Consider the following 17,092-nt stretch of genomic DNA (forward strand, 5'->3'; position numbering starts at 1 on the left):
TGGCTCCTTGAGCCTGAGACCTGAGGGGGAGAGCGGCCGTTACCCCACCAACACTGCTGAGGGCTGGGAGTGCTGGGACTACCGACAATACGGCTGCACTGTCTGGCCTCGAGCCCCATTGCGGGGGTCCTATGTGAAGTGACCCGTCTCCGGCTTGCTAGAGGAGACGCCTGAGTGGTATTTGGGAGTTGGCCCCGCCGCGGGAATAACGCCTGGGACCGGCCAGCGACTCGGCGACAGGCACCCCCCCCCCTAACTGTCATTGTGGGGCCCCGGACCGCCTCGGCTGGGCTTGCGGCGAATCAGCGCTACCGGGTGTCGCACTAAGGACGCCCCCCTGGCCCTTGCCCTTGGAACTAGAGCGCAGTGACCGCCAGGTGGTGGAGTGAGCAGGGACGCACACGCCTGGAACTCGCTCTGGCCCCCACAGACATCGCTCTGAGGACACCTTCCCGGGGGGGGGGGGGGGAGTGGCGGAACCAGCGTCTTACTGCAGCCCCGAAGACCGCACTGGCGAACAGCGCTGAGACCAGTCCGGCGGAGGGAGGCTGGAAGTGGGGTCCCGTCTGTCTGGGAACCCCGCTGAGTCCCCAGGACTAGAACCTATCGTTATCGCTAACTCTATCGGCCTGCCGGCCCCTGCCAATATCTAGCTGCTCCCGTCCCCGGGACGAACATTAGCCATACCCACTGGTGGTGCACTGTCCCGATCCGGGATATTGGACTGTAACTATGGGGAAGCCAAGAGGCCCGAAGGGGGAAGGAGGCGCTGGCTCGGAAACTCCTGACGACTCCGTGGCGGCCCCTCCAGATCTTCAGCAGATGCAGGACCGAATCCTAGAGGCTATCACCGCCACAAAAGATGCCCTCCATCAGGACATTACACAAGTGGCCACGAGCCTTGGCTTCCTGCGGGCAGACCATGGGAAATTGTCGGACAGGGTTAAAACTACGGAATCGACCCTGGAGGAGTTGATTCCCGCACACAAGTCTATGGAAGGTCGGTTAACGGAGGCTCTAGACCGGATACGGGCCCTTGAGCGACGAGCAGAAGATGCGGAAAATCGCAGCAGACGGAACAACGTACGCCTTGTGGGCCTTCCGGAAAAAAAAGAGGGCTCTGACATTGTGGACTATCTGACCACTTGGCTACAGACGGAGGTGGCGCCTGAGGGTCTCTCTCCCTTTTTCACCATTGAAAGAGCTCACCGGGTACCTGCCAAACCGCCCAGTCCGGGACAATCGCCCCGTCCAGTAGTCATCAAACTGCTACACTACAAAGATAGAGACTGGCTACTACAACGAGCGAGGACAGCGGGCCCTTTCCAAGTGGATAATTGCAAAGTAACACTGTTCCCGGACTATACCTTCGAGACCCAGAAGTTACGGGCCTCCTTCTTATCCATCAAAAAAGAACTTAGGACAGAAGGCCTGCAGTACTCGCTCCTCTTTCCGGCCAGGCTGCGGGTGGTGGTAGATGACAAATCCCTGTTCTTTCCCACATCGGCGGACGCATGGGCCTGGTGGGACATGTACAAAGCCGGAACAGATGGAGCGCGCATGAGAGAGGAGGAAGAGAGACTGCAACTGCCCCTGCGGAGATCTCGGAGGACGCGGAGCCGTAAGCGGAAGACTGGCAAACCAACGGTCTCGCAGACGGAGAGCGAACGGAAGGCCGCACTGCAAGCAGTAATTGACCTATCGGGTGCTGTCTCGACCCAATCGGGACGGGCCTCGGGATCAGACACTCGAGCAACGGGATCTGAAACTGAACTGTCGGAATTTGGCGGCTTGAAGGGCCCGGAGGTCACTCCACAAACTTCGGGGGAGATTGTTGAGGGATAAGGGGGCTCTGCCGGCCCAGTTTTACCCTATATTGATGGACTCTGATTGACCTATTGACCGGAGCAGGCAGTTCTTGGAACTATGATGTTGTGAGTACCACTATTTTGTGGGCGGGGGGAAGGAGACTGAGGCCCACTCCAGTAGCCAACTCGTGCCTCTTAGGGCCCATAAGGCCTCCGTGGTGCAGACTGCGGATTAGGTGGGGATAAGGGAACTGTTGCCCGCATATAGTTTGGATGGGAGCGACTCTAGCACAGTTGGGTCCTGTTCTGGGGGAGGGTGGGGAGCCCGAGGCAGTTGGGGGAGCCAGGGGCGCAGTTGTGAGAGGGGGGAAGGGGACTGTTATTGTGGGGTGGGGGGACTGTGTCATCATGAGTGATCGGGAGTACGGACATCGCGAACAATACCATACTGCATGGGATAATGACTAATACAGGAATGATAAAGTGTGTAACCTGGAATGTGAGGGGGCTGCACACCATGGCTAGACGACACAAAATACACGCCTACTTGGTTCGAAGGGGGGTTCACATTGCGCTACTACAGGAGACACATTTGACGAAGCAAGAGGGAATAGCGCTGCAACGTAGATGGAGGGGTCACTTGTTTAATACTACATATTCGGCCTTCGCTAGGGGAGCCTTGATCTGGATTAGATTGGGTACCCCATTCCAAGTTACTCGTCAAGTGGTGGATCCAGAGGGGAGGTTCGTGGCGGTGGAGGGAACCCTTAGAGAGCGCCACATAGTGCTTTGCAGCGCGTATGCACCTAATGTAGACCAGGCTGCGTATTTTGCGCGGCTCTCTGGGGAACTGGCTAGTTACCTCGCAGGCCCTGTTCTACTGGGGGGTGACCTTAACTCAGTGATAGACGTTGACCTGGACAGATCGCACCCTCCATTGCACTCGTCCCCAGTGCGCAGATTGGCGAAGTGTAGACTAGAATGGCAGGGCCAGTGGGGATTGACGGATGCTTGGCGCGCGCAGCGCCCAACCGAACGAGACTACTCATTCCACTCTAGCCTCCACAACCTCCACGTTCGTATCAACGCCTTCTTGTGTTCTCCGCTTGTGCTCCCTGCAGTCGCCCGCACTGAATACCTGGCGCGCACGATCTCGGACCATAACCCCCTGTTACTATCGCTTGATTGGATGACCGAAATCTCCAAGATCCCAACATGGCAGCTCCGTCCAGACACTTTAGATGACCCGCCGTTCCGTGAGGCGTTAGGACAGAGGATTGAGCATTATTTTGCGGAAAACGAAGGGTCTACCGATTCTAGAGCCACGGAATGGGACGCACTTAAGGTTGTGATCCGCGAGCATTGTATCGGAAAATTTGCAGGCGCCCGCAAGACGTTGTTAGACGACTTGGACAAGGCGGAACGTAGTCTGCGCGAGATTGAGCGATCGCGCCCGGAGCGACCTGACGTCCAAGGCGATCTCTGTGCGGCGCGGGAGGCAGTGGCAATAGAACTAGAACGCCTTCGCAGCTATGATTACCGAGCATATCTGGTGAGAACGCACGCTGAAGGGGACAAAGCAGGGACCCTGCTGGCTTGGCTTGCCAACCCTGCCAGACGTAGCCACCCGATACTGGCCATATCAGAGGGGAATGGCGACATGCGCACCACGCAATCGGCGATCCTGAGCAGTTTCAGGACCTATTATGAGCAATTGTATAGGAGCGCGCTCGGCGATAAAGATCGGGATATAGCGGCCTTCCTAGGGGAACTGCAGTTACCGCAATTAGACCAGGACCAGGCGAAAGCCTTGGGAGGCCCGATAGGTTTAATGGAAATCAGGGGAGCGATTAAAAAAATGGCCCGGAATAAGACCCCCGGCCTCGACGGATTGCCAATTGAGTTTTATGGGCGGTACCTAGATCAGCTGGGCCCCCGCCTACAAATTCTCTACGCCGAAGCTAAGCTTAAAGGACGGCTACCAAGCTCGATGCGTGAAGCTCTGATGATCCCCCTACTGAAACCGCGGAGAGAGAGCACAGACACGGCATCTAACCGGCCGCTGTCAATGCTGACCACGGACTATAAAATCCTGAGTACGGTACTAGCAAACAGGTTGCTACAGCATATGCAGACCCTAGTCCATAGGGACCAGTCCGGGTTTATCCCCAAGCGTAACACCAGCCATAACATTAGGAGATTGACCCGTTTGTTGTCTAGCCCACCTCCGGAGGCAAGAACCCCCCTGGTGTTGGCAGTGGACATAGAGAAGGCTTTTGATAGCCTGGAATGGGATTACCTCTATAGAGTACTGCGGAGCTTTGGGCTCGGAGAAGGCTACATACAATGGACGAAGGTATTATATGCTGAGGCGAAGGCAAGAGTGAGGGTGGGCACCCTGGTGTCGGACCAATTTGAAGTGCTTCGCGGCACCAGGCAGGGCTGCGCACTCCTCTGCTATTTGCCCTAGCAGTGGAACCCCTGGCGGCGATGGCTAGGGAGGGCGCCTACTACGAGGGTCTAACTCATAGCGGGACACACCATTTTATCTCGCTATACACGGATGACCTCCTGCTCTTCTTGGAGGATGCTGATGAGGCACTGTCAGGAGCCGAAAGACTCCTGAGGCGTTTTGGAGAGATATCTGGCCTGAAGGTTAACTGGGCAAAGACTTGTTTATTCCCCCTACGTAAACATGAGACTCAGCCCCTTCTCCGACCTTTACTCAGGTGGGAGCCCAGTTGCCTGGACTACCTGGGGGTACATGTTTATCATGATGAAGCAGACATGCTAGATGGGAACGTTGGACGCTGTATCCGAACCCTAAAAGGCAATATGTCCTTCTGGGCTACTCTCCCGTTATCGGTAACAGGTCGCATATCGCTGCTAAAAATGATAGCATTGCCCCGCTTGCTGTATTATTTCCGGACCTTGCCTGTTTGGGTCCCGGCCGCGACTTTCCGACAGCTGTGGTCACTGCTTATTTCCTTTCTATGGGGCGCGGGCAGGCGAAGAGTGGCGTTGTCCACCCTAATCCGCCCGAAGGACGAGGGAGGCCTAGCTGTCCCGGACTTTGAGCTTTACTATTTGGCAGCTCAACTCCAGACCTTTACGCAAGAAGTTGCTAGAGTCTACCGCGGGCCGGAAGATGGCCGAGACATCCCCCGTCATGTACTCGCCTACATTGCCCTACGCCAAAAATTACCATTGAGGGACCTGTCTTTGGAGCAAAAAACTCTCCGCCTCTGCTGGAACCGCTCAGCGAAACGCGCGAAGATTAGATGCCCATATGCACCCGAGATCCCCCTCGGTATGATAACGGCGCTTCCGCACAGGGGCGACTGGTCACACCTGCAGGGATGGGAAGACGCAGGGCTGCAAGTGGTGGGAGACTTGTATGAGGACGGAGCATTGGTCCCATATCAAGCGCTACAAGAACGTTTCGACCTCCCGGGAGGCGACTACTTGTTGCACGCGGCAGTAGTGCGAGCCATACAGGGCCATTGGGGAATGGGATTAGCGGAGCCACCGACAGCCCAGGCCTGCCAGTACGTCATGATGTCGGCGGGCACCGTTAAGGCGGTTATGTGCTTATATTCGAGAATGCTGAGAGAAACTCTGCAACCTCTGACTACTTTAAAGGCCAAGTGGGAATTGGATTTGCAGATAGAGATCCCGGACACCACGTGGATGCAACTAGTAGGTCGGGCTAGGAAGAGCACGAGGAACGCACGATTCCAGCTTATCCACTTTTATATTCTCCACAGAGCTTACCTTACCCCGGGCAACATCCAGAAATATTTTGGGGCAGAGGAGGCAGCTTGCCCGCGCTGCAACGCACTAGGGGCGGATCTGACTCACATGCTCAGAGAGTGCCCCCACCTACAGGATTACTGGAATGAAGTCGGCGACACTCTGAACGACGCCGTGGACAGGGACCTCCAATACACTACGGCCGTCAGCGTACTACATTGGTTCCCGCACACACCCAAAAATAGGATGTCGAGCAGGTTCATAGATATGGGCCTCCTTTTGGCCAAACGGGAATTGACGAGGGGGTGGAAGGCAAAAACGAGCCCAACCCATCGGAGATGGCTCACTGAATTTTTGAAATGGGCGGCGAGCGAGAGCACAATTAGGTACCAGCTGGCGCGCAGAGGGGCGGACGAGCGAGCCCTGGAGGCGGCTATGGAATGGGAGCTCTTGGTGCAGGCGCTGCGCGATAGTACACTAGAAGAGGAGGAGGATGAGCCAGAAGAGCTGAATAACACCGCCGATGACCAGGGGAGGCCAACACCAATACCAGGGACACACACACACGATAGTTAACCAAGACCCATTGATTGCGGTAATTCAAACTCAATTCCTGACCGAGAACGACTGGTGACACATGGGGGGGAGGGGGGAATCTAAGGAGTAGGGAGGGACTCCCGTTCAGTAGTGTAGTTGGGATCTTAGTTATAGGCACTACAGGGGGGGGGGGGGGGGGGTTTGGGGGAAAAAATTAAAAGCAGACAATGGAACCCCCCTCAGGAGCCATGCGATGTCCTCCGAAAACGAAGATTGCATTGCTTTGAGATTTTGCCGCCCGACCTCCGGGTTGTGGGCTGAACGGCTGTGTGCACCTGATGGGATCCTCAAAACGAGTGGGGGGGTTTCACAATACTGATGCCAATGTGATTGTTTATCCTGTGATTGGCTCTGCAATAAAAATTGTTTACAAAAAAAAAAATTAAGAAGGGTGGTATGGTGGACAGTATCGAATGCAGCCGAGAGATCAAGGAGGATTAGTAGTGAGGATTCACCTTTGTCTAGAGAGCGATGAATGTTATCTGTAATATTGAGTATAGCAGTTTCAGTACTGAATCCCTTTCTAAAGCCAGATTGGAAAATGTTGAAGAGATTGAAGGAGATGATATGGTTATCTAATTGGAATAGGACACATTTTTCAAGGGCTTTAGAGAGGAAGGGAAGGTTAGAGATAGGGCGCAGATTGTTAAGGTCATTAGGGTCAGCAGAGGGGTTTTTAAGAATGGGGGAGATTTTCCCTAGCTGAAGGGAGGCAGGAACACAGCCAGTGGAAAATGAGGAGTTGATGATGTCGGCCCAGATTGGGGCTATGATAAATTTGACTTCTTGAACAAGAAGGGTGGGAAGAGGATCTTTGGAGTGTGAAGATGGTTTGAGTTTAGAAATGATGTTGATGATAGTGGTTTCTGAAACTGGACTAAATTCGCTCCATGAAGCCTTGTTTTTAGAAAGGTAAGTAAGTATCTTTATTGCTCAGTTAATTAAAACCATTGCAAATATTAATACAGTAATTAAATACAATTATCATAAAAGAAATAAAATGACATTAGCTTCATTTTATAGATCGTCATTTCTACAGAACTTTATGCTTCTTTTACACTGAACTTGGATTAAGGTAGCATAAGTCCCTTGTGTTGCTTGAGCATGCTATATTAAAAAGTCTTGCACCTAGTGTTTCAAGATGTAAAATGGCAATCGCTTCATGCGGTGGATGGTGGTTATTACAGAGATTTGTGCTGCTTTCCCGCTGAACATTAATTACGGTATCGTAAGGCCCTTGTGTGGCCTGTGGTGGCTGTGTTGAAGGGCTTGCCCCTGGGTTTTAAGCCGCACAGAGATGTAAACTTGGTGCATAAGAGAAAGTTGTTTTACACCAAGTCTAAAAAAAATGTTGCGATCCCCTAATATTTTTTGTGTGCTGATTTGCATTCGGGAGTCTATTCCTTGCCCGTATTGGAAGGGTGGTTCCCTGTTCAATGCCCTTTTAGGTGTACTTTTTGGGTAAACTTCAGCCAGTGTCTGCCATCTGACTTTCTTGTTTCTTTTCTGCTGTCTCCAAGAATTAGACGACATGGCTTGCTAATTGAATATGTTTTACGTCGAAGCAAGCCTTGACCGCTTGCCGGCATGTTCTTATGCCCAGCTTGTTGAAGTGCGATTTTAAGTGAGATATGCGTTCTATGTTCAAGCCTTTACAGGTGCAAATTAGATGAAGGATATCTTCTTTTGCGTTCCTACATATTCGGCAGTTGATTGTTACTTGGGGCCTTTTCCAAGGAGGGGACGTTTTTGTGATGGGAGTTGGCCCAGCCGTAAACATAAAAACTTCTCCTTTATGCGCCTAGTGAACGCGACCCCTAGGCAGCTTTGGCAGAGGCTGCTTGTGTAGCTTTGAATGACCATCCAGCCATGGGCTCGGTTGACTAGGCTTGCTTTGTCCTCTATTAATGAGATAGATCTTACTTATTTATTCACTAGCTGTTTGAAGATTTTATGGTACCCGCTGCACTTCCAGGCTTCTTGTTGGCACAAGGAATTTATTGATTGCTTTAGGTATTTTGCGGCCGCCCTGTTGGTCTTACTTTCTATCTCTTTCCAAAAGTAGTAGTAGTTTAGGCTTGCGTCTTCTCCTCTCTGGATTTTGTGCCATCTTTTGACATAGGCACCCATTCGCTCCAGTGTTTGGTCTCCCAGGCCGAATTCCGGCCTTATTTGTGCCTGCGAGGTGTAGGTGGGCAGACTGAATATCATTCTCATGGCCTTCGCTATTATGCTGTTCAAAAGCTGAGCGTCCCTCCCTCGGAGACATTCGCTTCCATACGTTATGGCCGGTGTTAGTTTTGCCTGAAGCACTTGAAGCAAGGGAGTGAAGCTTTGGCTGACTGCTTTTGTTTTCAAGCTCCTTAGTGCAATCGCTATGCTGGTGCCCCTTCATTTGATTGCTTCCTTTTGCAGGTGGAATGAGCCCTTTCTGTCCACAATTACGCAGAGGTACTTGTACTCCTCCACTGTTTCTAGTGTGAACCCTCCCATGTGCCAGCGAAACCCTGCTGATGTTGTTTTTGGCATGAATTAACATTGTTTTAGTCTTTGAGAGATTAATGCTTAGGCTGTTCTCTGTTGAATACTTGAAGGTTGATCTGATTAGATGTAGCCCTATCGGAGTTCTACTGATTAGCACAATGTCGTCAGCATACATTAAATTAGAGAGAGTAAATCCACCTATGCTTGGAGCGTGAGAGTTACTTTCGTCCAGCTGCTGTGCTAGGTCAGACATAAAGATGTTGAATAATGTTGGCGCCAGCACACACCCTTGTTTTAGGTCTATTGTGGTCTGTATTTTCCTAGATAGGAAGTCTCCTGATCCTAGCTTGATTTGGACCCATGTGCCCGTATGTAGTGAGATCAGCTGTGTTAGTAGCCCAGGTGGAATGCTCCTTTCTTCCAGCTTTGACCATAGTAGATTTCTGTTGATATTGTCAAACGCTGAGGTGAAGTCGATAAAACATACATACAAGGGCAGATTGGCTGTCTTGGTGGCATCAATGAGGAGTGAGAGGGCTAAAATGTTTGATGATGTACCCAGTTCTTTGCGAAATCCTCTCTGGGTGATGGGAATTACTGCGTTTGCTTCCGACCATTCAGAGAGCTCTTCTAGGAGAAGACCAGCATAGTATTTGGCCTCGTTGTCAATTAAGGCTACTAATCTGTAATTTTTAGGGTCCTTCACGTTGCCTTTCTTATGTATTGGCGCTATTATTGAGCCTTTCCACGGTGCTGGATTTGTTGCAGTATCTGTTATCTGTTTGAAAAGTGGTAGTAAGGCCGCTGCCCAGTATTCCGGGTTTTGTTTATACAAGATTGGAGGGATCCCGTTGGGGCCTGGCGCCCCCTCCACCTTTCCTTTCGCGATCCTACTTATGATTTGTTTTTCGGTGGGGTTTGGTTAGGTGATGACCTGTTGTGGAGTCCAAGCTCGGATTTTCCTGACCTTATCCGGTCGGCTAGTTGTTGCCCTCTGTGTTACTGTGTTGAAGTGGGCCTGAAGATAATTGGACCAGGCTTCCTCAGTTAAGTAAGAATCAATGCTAGGGCTTCTAGGATTCTTAAATAGTATATCTGCCCTGTTAACTACATTCCTTCAGAGTCCGCATTGTTGTCTGGCGAATTTAATGGGGTCCTGGAGATATACTTGGATAGGTCACACTCACGACTGCCGGGAGCCCATGCTGAAAGTGGCCAAAAGCTGGGAACCCGCCGAAGTATGGAGAGCAAAACGTGCAAGCAGCAGTGGCTGCTGTTAAATAGCAATAGATCTCTATAAAGTAGTGCATGAATAATTAAAACCTAGAAAATAAACAACAATTGCAAAGGTTCACTTTAGAATCATAAACCAAGAGACTGCAGTAGTTTACATTTTAAGGAAGCCTTACGAAATCTTAAAAATACTGGAGTTTGCGCACTGGTAACCTTAAAAAAATGGCACACTGGAGTAATTTTAAGGAACAATCAAGGAAGTGTTTCGGAAAACTGAAGCCACCAGGCGTTTTTTGTTCATTCTGAGGAAAGGGCTTCCGGGCCTTCTCGAGGAATATATACATTACAAGGATGCATCAGAAGAGGCCTGTGGTATGTCCGGGTTGTGTGCAGCTCTAAAGCCGTGCCGCAAGTTGCCTCAAAAAGACACTGGTGTCCTAGGTCTCATATGAAACAATTTCTTCTTGCGAACGTATCCAATCTTCCTTTACATGACAGCTGTCAGCAGATTCCTAGAGGGCCTCCATGCAGAAAATCGCGAAGGCTAACTACAACAAACGCCCCTACTAACGTGTCATCACTGTCTGAATGATACGGCCCGCTCTCATGAAGAAACCATGCATCTGTCCACGCGCATTCAGTTGAGTAGGGTCATTCCGTCCGACCACTGCAACAATTTCAACGCTCAACCTCCTAAGAAATATTTTTGTGATCCAGCTAGCAAGATAAGGAGAGGTACAGTTTCAGCAGATCCGCAGTTCCGCACGTTTGTTGAGAGAATATGAAAAGATTACAATCTGCTCCAGGAATCAATGTGTGAGCTTAATATTGCAATGCAAAAAAGTGCAATTTCGAAAAATTAGTCACATCCCAGTATTATGATTTTGTGCAAAGCCTTTGAACGTAATATCATAATTTTCAGTGCAATGAGCATAAAAGTAATCATTCCAACGACCAGTGCTTAGTTTGTGCCAGTGGAGGGCACTGGAACTCCTTTTTGGAGTCAAAGACTTATTTTGGTTGCTCCTTCTGTAGCCCAGAGAAAAGGTCATAAGGTGAGAGAGATGGAGACAGGAAACCCTCAACAGCGGGGCGTACGGTGAAAAAAGAATGTGAAGGCGTGCGAGAAGGCGAAGGGTGGTGAAAGAAAGAGTGGAAACAAAACTAGGCAGCATTGCCATTCGGAGGGGGTGGGCTTCTAAGAAAACCTCAGCGTTGACACTTGCCATGCACCTGAATTGGGAAACACTGCGTTTCCACTCACAGCTCTAAATTGTATTCTAAAATTATCACTGAGCCGTCGGATGGGAGAAGTTGAACTTTAGACTTGGAAACAAAAGGCAAAACGACGCCACGAGATAGACAGCTCGCGCCTTCTCGCAGCTATTTATTTAGACGCTGAAAAAGTGCGGGCAGAGGCGGTGAGAGAGAGGCGGCGCACTATCCGAAAAAATGTGCTGACACTGGAGTGTAAACCTTGGCTATTCTTACACTGTCTGTTTCCTTCCCCGGAGGCAAATCCGTGAGAGAGTCTCACAAGAAAGGGGTAAAGGGTTTCCTGAGGTCTAGAAATCCGCAGCCTGGTTCGTCTAGGTGGGTTTCCGACGTGGTTGCCTCGGAAGCACTCCACAGCCAGGAAGTTGCACATCAGCGAATGCGCCACGAAGATATAGGGAGTTACATGGATAGCAGAAAGGAAGGAGTAAGCCAACAATAGAGGTGTCTCTCCCTTCTACCGTTCCCCTGTCAGCGGGGTAACTCAGGCAGCAGCTTTAGGCAAAGGGTCATGCTAGGAAATCGGCAGCGAGGTGACCTATCCGCGGGGAAAACATAACAACTAAGGAAGAGGTTTCTTTTAGCAGAATCCCATTTGATTCTATTACTTATCAACAGCTATTTACAGTAGATCAAGAAAATGGAGCCCTCCCCCAGGTAAGGGACAGCAGGCACTACCTGTTGCCTCTTGTTGTCAATCCAAACAAGCATTGGCCACGCGGCCGTAAAAGTAATGCAGCCGCATGGCCTTGAAAGCGAAAGTGATCGTGGGGATGCGGTCTGTGGTGGGGGAGGGGCGGAGCGAGGCACGCTGTAAGGGTGCAGAGAGGCAGAGCGAGGCACGCGTATGGAAGAGCATGAGGAAAGCCAGATGGCTCCTCTGCTCGTGCCTGTGTGAGTAACTGCATGCAGAATGCCACACAAAGAGCTGTAGTAGGACTTTTAAAAGCCCTAACTGAATGTCTCGCAGATCAGCGCATGCACTGGCTCAGGCGAGACCTAAAAAAAGTATGAAAGCAGAAAAAGGAAAATGGGGCAAACTTGAGCAATAACACGCATTCAGGAAGGTTGGTCACAAGCACTAAAAAAACAGGCTTTTCCATTGGGACAGAGGCACGTCACTGAACTGCTAAAAATGCCCCCAGGGAGGCCCTAGAGATGAAAAATAAACTGGTAATACAGTTAATGTATTACCATTTTATTTTTCATCCACCCATTCTGAACCAGGTGTTAGGCCGGGGCGGTGCCATTGCTGCAGCAGGGAGGAGTGGTGGGCTGGCTGTTCACTAGGTTCAAGTGTGCATGTCTCTTTGGCTGGCCGTCTTGTGATGGCCAGACAGACATGGGCATTCTAAACCTCTCTAACCCAGCTGTCCCACCCTTTACACTATCTCTCATTTTTTATAGAAATTACGAACTATCAAGGAAGAGAAAGTCATGCTTTCCTTCGATGCAGCAAAAATATTAGATAGAGTAGAATGGGGTTACTTGTTCCTCGCTATGGAAAGGATGACCTTAACTAGTGGTATGTATTTTTCACAAACAGCAAGGTATTAGGCACGATTGCCCACTCTCTCCTTTACTGTTCCTCTAGGTTTTAGAGGCACTTGCTATATCAATTTGTTCCAATATTGATATCAAGGGTATACTACTATAGCGGTCATTGATAATCTCTTGTTTAGGTGGCTAAATTAAAAATTTAAATATTTAGGGATATTTCTTAATAAAGGTTTAAAGGACTTGATTGCAGACAATATTTGACCCGGTCAAAAGAGACTTTTAATGATAGTCAATTCTAACCCTGTCACTATGGGGTAGGGTGCAAATAATAACAAGCACTGGTAAATGCATTATGTTTCGCAGTTGTGCAATATAATTCCAAGGAATCCCATACAAATGTTATGACTTGTTTCTTGAGAAAGGCAATATAATGTGCAGTAACAGGTGGTAAGGAAGGTGCCCACCAGGAGACAGTATACACATTGCATGCCCCCTGTCAGCAGGATGTACAGCAAAAACAGAGGAAAAGTGTCAAGCAATGAAATGCAAGGGGACAGGATGTAATCCCATTTTAAGGTTTATATTAAACACAATAGATTTCACAAACTCAATGCAAGCACTGTGCAGGTAAAGCCTATAAATAAACTTTACTAGGGTAGCTTGAATGGGGTAAAATCTAGGTAGGTGATGGCTCTGAAAGGAAGATGCATGAATGAATATAGGGGACGTGATTGAATGAAACTACTGCCAAGAAATGACATGCAAGAGGTTTACTCACCCATGGGCGTAACAAACACCCCCGCAGCCCCTGCGGTGCGGTGGGCCCCCCACTCTTCAGTAAATGAAAGGGGCCCCCTCAGTTCTTCAGTGTGAGAGAGCAAGCCCCTCTGTCTCTAAAGCAGGCCGCTCTGAGCTGCTCCCAGTGACCCAAGACTGAAGAGAAACAAAGTAACAAGTTATATTGTTTCTCTTCAGCCAGAGCCAGAGCCAGGCCCGGAAAAAGGATGGGGTGAGGCCCCAGAGACAGCACTCTCCACAGGGCTCTGCTCCTCTGAGACAGCACAGACAGAAAGTTTGCAGCTCCAGAACCAGGATCTGCTGGGACACATTAGAAGGTGAGAGTTAGAGCTATTGATGTTGTAATGGACAATGTATTTTACCTATGCGTTTTCTGTTTGGAGTGGAGGGAATGTGTGTGGTGTCAAGTGGACATATATGGTTTGGATTGGAATTGTTAGTTGTGGAATTGGATCTGTGTAGTGAAATAATGTGGAATGGTGTGCAGTGTAATTATGTGGTATTGAGTGGAGTGGGATTGTGTGTCTTGGAGTGGGATTATCTAGAATGGTATTTTGTGTTGTGGAGTGGTATGTAGTGGAGATTACTTATGTGGTGTGCTGTTAAATATTGTAGCATGATGTGGAATTTTGTGTTGTAGATTGGATGTATGTGGTGTGTTGTGCATTAGTGGTGTTAGTCTGAATTATGTAGCTTGTTGTGAATTATGTGGTGTGGAATGGAAATGTGTAGAGTTGAATTGTGCGACGTAGAAGTTGCTGTGTTGAGTGAAATTATGTTGAGTGGTATTATGAGGCATGGTGTGAAGTGTAGCTATGTGGAGTGTTGCTACTCGGCATAGACTGGATTTATGTGGAGTGTATGTATACAGTATGGAGTAGAGCATAATTATGTGAAGGTTAATTATGTAGAGCTGCGTGGTATTATGTGGAGTGTTATTATTATTTTTTTATATATATATTTTATTGATTTTCTTTACTAACACAACACCCATCATCATATCAAATTACCAGCAGGGTCATCACTCTTGGTACAATTACATGGAATCTTCCTTCTTACTAGACTTGTTTACATATCAGAATTACCAAATTGTTATTCTTTAGTCTTATAATCTATCTGATTACAGCCTCAGTTTACATATGTTCCATATCGTCGCATCTCTCTTTGTCATCCAAGATCAGCATTACCTGGAATATTTGCCTCCTTCCTCCCTATCCCCGCCCTAACCCTCACTGGTGTGTTCCAACTATCGCGATCAATGAACTATCAAGTTTCATTGCGTTTCCTGGTTGTGACTATCACTTTCCCAATGTGTCTACCTGGCTCGTGGAGTGTTATTATGCTGTTTGATAAATTGTGTGGGGACGAATTGAGGAATTGTGTGCCGTGTGGAATTATGTGGCATGGTGTGATGTACAATTATGCAGAGTGGAATTATGCAACAAGTTGCAGAGTTGTATTTTGTAGAGGGTAATTATGTGTTTTAGAGTTAAGTGTAAATATGTTGTGTGAAGTGTAATTATATAGGTTGAAGTGTAATTATGTGCAGTTGAGTTGTGTGGAGTGTAATTATGTGGTTGGGAGTGGTATTAAGTTGTGTGGAATGTTATTCTGTGATGTGGAATTATGTGGTATGGAGTGAAGAGGAAATATGTGTATTTTTAGGATTGTAATTATGTGGTATGGCATGTTGTAGGGCTAAATTATTTATAGCTGAATTGTGTGGCGTGGATTTATAAGCAGGGGCGTAACACAGGCCCCCGCTGCGGGGTTGCCCCAGCGCTCCAGGGGCCTCCTCAGTGGTGCCAGCAAGCACAGCACATCCATGACCGTCTGGGATAGGTAATTAAATAAAATAGGTATGTTATTTTACTTAAGCTTGCGCTAGACTTTTCTTCATAAATTAAATGGTAAAATTTAAAAAAAAGTAATGGTGCACACTGCGCAGCGTGCAAATGTCTCCGCATCTGTTCGGTCTTACTCTTCACCCTTAGGGTGGGGCTTGTGACCAATTGTCATGCGCATTGCTGACTGGTGAAACAAGGAGGCATCCCAGAGGCCAGAGTGGAGACAACTGAGGGGTAACCTGCGACGGCAACCATCTGCCATAATTTAATTATTGCTCTGGCTAGCCTTGTTTGTCCAGTCTTCTGCGGCCCGCGCAGGTGAGTCTGTCTGTTCCCCCACTCTATGCGACCCCCCGCAGACAAGTGCACCCCACCAAAAGTTCATTGCGACAACCACTTGTGTGCGTAAGGTCTCCAGTTTAGAGTGAAGGCATTTAGTAAAAGAAAGGCACCTTTGGTACATAAAGGTTGTTTGGAAAAGAGGAGGGAGATTATGTTACATATTAAAGATTAAAATTGTGTGGCATCAGTTTCAGCTGCAATTTATGTTGATTTGCCGATTTTACAGAAAACACAAAAATAGTCATTGAAGTTTGTGGGTGCAAGAAAATGTATTCTTCACCTATTCATTTACACCTTCTTCTGTGACTTTGGGTGAAGTTTCCCGGTTTTGCCAGACTTTGTCAAGGCAAAGTTGTACCCACTTCCTCCCAAAACTGACACGATTTCTTGTCGCTGATTTCTAGTTGCCGAGTGATGTCAGTTCTGAAGGGGCGGATCCAGCTGAACTGAACATCAGGGCGTGAAGGCGTGGAGTGGGGGAGGGTTGGAGCAGAGAGGGTGAGGATTTGGGCTGTGGTGACAGTGGTGCTACATAAATTGCAGCTTGCAGAAAAAATGGTCTCTAGCTGAAACAGATACAAGTTACTAAAATACAGCAACATGCATTGTTGCACAGTCGAATGCCCTTCGCTAAAATTGACAGGCCACCTTTCAGTTACTCTTTGCTGTTTGGTTGTTAAACTGAGACGGAGGTGAAACATTTGCCAGAACAGTCTTAAAAGGTGCAAAAATTACAAAAAATTAAGTATAAGTATCACAAAATGTATGGCAATAGATCGCATAATTTGCCTTTTCCTGCTGCATAATTGAGTACCTGCAGCATAATTCTCATGGAACTGCAATCATGTACTTCCCCTCTGTTTACTGCTGTTGTAAAGAGCTACCAATCCTACCCCATTAATATGAAGGGAAAAAATTTACATTCACAGGCTTTCTACGTTACAAAGCATGTTCTACCAGAGGTTACACGTGACTTTCGTGGAAACAGGCACCAACGCGTGTAACTCTCTTCTCTTACTGGACTTATTTATGTAACACCAGCATAACATACCTCACTTGCGACCTTTGAACTGTGGGGCGCTCCGTGCACTTTTCCGCACTGAAGTCGTCGTACTCCGCTCAATAGCAGTAAAAGGATCAATGTTTCTGGTCTATAAATGGCTCCAAATCCCTGACTCCGTGGGTGTGAAAAGATCACCCAGCATCCTGCCCCGGAAACCTGCCAGCCCCACAGACCTCTCCAGTCAGAGAAACCTGCCAGTCCCACAGACCTCTCCAGGCACAGAAACCTGCCAGTCCCACAGACCTCTCCAGGCACAGACACCTGCCAGCCCCACATACCTCTCCAGGCACAGAAACCTGCCAGACTCACACACCTCTACAAGCAGAGAAACCAGCCAGCCCCACAGACATCCCCAGGCACAGAAACCTGCCAGTCCCACAGACCTCTCCGGG

General features: G+C 48.7%; 1 protein-coding gene across 7 annotated transcripts in view; it reads right to left on the reverse strand.

The window, feature by feature from the left end:
- Window positions 1-17,092, reverse strand: part of LOC147736543 (aldehyde dehydrogenase family 3 member B1-like) — a 329,280-nt gene that overhangs the window by 246,594 nt on the left and 65,594 nt on the right. The window lies entirely within an intron of this gene.

The sequence above is a fragment of the Lissotriton vulgaris genome, chromosome 1_2 (assembly GCF_964263255.1).
Source record: "Lissotriton vulgaris chromosome 1_2, aLisVul1.2, whole genome shotgun sequence".
Classification (NCBI taxonomy): domain Eukaryota; kingdom Metazoa; phylum Chordata; class Amphibia; order Caudata; family Salamandridae; genus Lissotriton; species Lissotriton vulgaris.